The following is a 2,210-nucleotide window of genomic DNA, read 5'->3' as shown; positions in this document are numbered from 1 at the left end:
ACCTATCTTTGTTAGCCGGCCCGCCCTGCCACATCTCACCTCTTCCTTACTCTTCACCTCTCATTCCCTCATGCCATCCTTCCACATGCTCCTCTTCATCACGGCAAACAAGGCAGTCTCTGCCCTCCCGGAGCTTACATCTCAGTAAGAGAACCATGACCCCAGACCAACGAGACTATTGCTAGGTCAGTGACTTCCAAACCTAGCAGCCCCTCCCTCTAGCCTCGGCCACCTTCAGTCCACGGACAGCCAGCCTCCCTGGATGGCTTTCACCTTGAGCTTACGCCTCCACAACCACATCTCTTTCTCTGCCTCCTCTATCATTCTTCCAAAGCGGGTCGAGGCTTGCGCTGGGAGGTGTGATGCCTAGCTATACTGCTGTGTGACTTGGGGCTGGGTGCTGGCTCTCTCTGAGCCCCGATTCATCATCTGACTCATGTGGTGGAGGGGAACTTGGTTCTTTAAGAACCACTGCACCCTGAACGCATGTCTGCTCCTTTGCATTCCTTCTCCCCACAAAGTGCCTCACCCCAAGGGGTAGCTTCCATTTTATCCATCCAGGTGTGTAGGAAGTGGGCATACCCTCAATCAAGGTGGGAGGCTGGAAAGAGGCTGATGTCGGCAATGGCAGGTAACAGGACGTGAAGCCTCCTTTCCACGCGGGTCTGAGATCCTCCCCTGCTCTCAATTCTTCCATGGCTCCCGAGTGCCCTCAGGAGAGTCCAAGCTCAGGGTCCAGCCCACGCCGCTCTCTGGCTTCATCTCCCATGTGTCACCTAACTCCTTCTCTAGTCCAGCTGTGCCTTTCACACCTCCAAGACTTTGCAAACCCGGCTCCTTCCGCCCAGATCCACAAGGACAGAGATATCCACCTAGCTGACTCACTTCCGTGTTTCACGCCCATCACGGGGCCCGGAACGCAGCACGTGCTTCTCTGACTGAAATAAACGAAATGCTTTCTCTATCTGGCAACCTCCCGGTTGTCCTTCAGAGCCCTGGTCCTCACGCCCCACCTCCACGCAGCCTGAGTCCCCAGGCAGAGTCCCCGACTCCCCACTCAGCTCCCTGCACCCCACCTCCCTCCCTCAGACCCGACCCCGACTGCTACGGCTGTAGGTGCCAGTGTCCAGCTGTCTCTCTGCCAGAGGCCCCTCGGACCTCTCTTGCCCAGTATAGGGCAAGACCCCAAAAGGGTTCTAGGAAATGTTGAATGAACGAATGAATGCGATTCTCTTGAGTGTTCCTAGCGGCCAGGTTCACATCTGCCAATATCAGGGTGAAAGAGCCTGTTTCAGAGATAGCTCCTCGGGCTACCCCCAATGACAGCACCTCTCAGAAGAGCCCTGCCAGATAAGCCCCACATCGGGAGGGGACCCTGGGGCTCCCAAGACCCTCTGCTCCCTCCCCGCCAGGGCCATGCTCCGTCCTGTCTCCACCTGAAGCTTCCAGAGTTGGCGTTCCTCTGGGCCTTTGCACGTGCTGTTCTCTCTGCCGACAACAGATGCTTCTCGCCCTCCAGGTCTCAGCTTAGTCACATAATATGCCCAGCTCCCACCGGCCAAGCACGAACTCTGGGCCAACACCTTTAACTGCCATTCTCATCCTCACCTTCTCCAACCCCTCTGGGACGGGAGGTCCCAATGGCCTCCTGATTCTGTTCATGACAGCCCTGAGGCTTGGAGAGACAAAGATGCCTGCCCAAGTCCACGGCGCCGGTAAGATACAGAGAAACCGGACTCATCTCAACGCCAAGCTCTTAACTGCTCCCCCTCACACACACACCGCCTCCTCCAGGAAGCCCTCTCGGTCTCCACACCTGCAGGGGCAGAGCTCCCTCTGGGCTGTTCCTGCCGGTCTGTGTTTCTGCCATCATGGCCTTGACATCGACACCTCACAAACTCCTGGCTCCTCACTGTGCCCCCCCGACCAGGCTGGTTCTAGGCTTAGGAGGGGGCTGGGTGGGGGTACCTATCCGTTTTGTCCAACGTTGTATCTCGGGTCTAGAAACGAGGCCTGGTACACAGCAAGCGCTCAATTAATGTTGGTCACGTGGGGAGATGGACTCATGTCCTGCTTCCCCCGACACACATCCCTGTTTGCATGGAATCCCAGCTCTGCACAAATGCAGGCGCACAGTAGGTGCTCAGTCACTGTCCTCTGCCTGAAGGAGGGCAGAAATGATGTCACCGGCGCTGGGAAGGCCTCGGGGG

The sequence above is a fragment of the Pteropus medius genome, unplaced genomic scaffold, assembly GCF_902729225.1.
Source record: "Pteropus medius unplaced genomic scaffold, Ma_sr-lr_union100, whole genome shotgun sequence".
NCBI classification, from domain to species: domain Eukaryota; kingdom Metazoa; phylum Chordata; class Mammalia; order Chiroptera; family Pteropodidae; genus Pteropus; species Pteropus medius.
The sequence above is the reverse complement of the archived record's forward strand: the minus strand, read 5'-3'. Positions refer to the sequence as shown.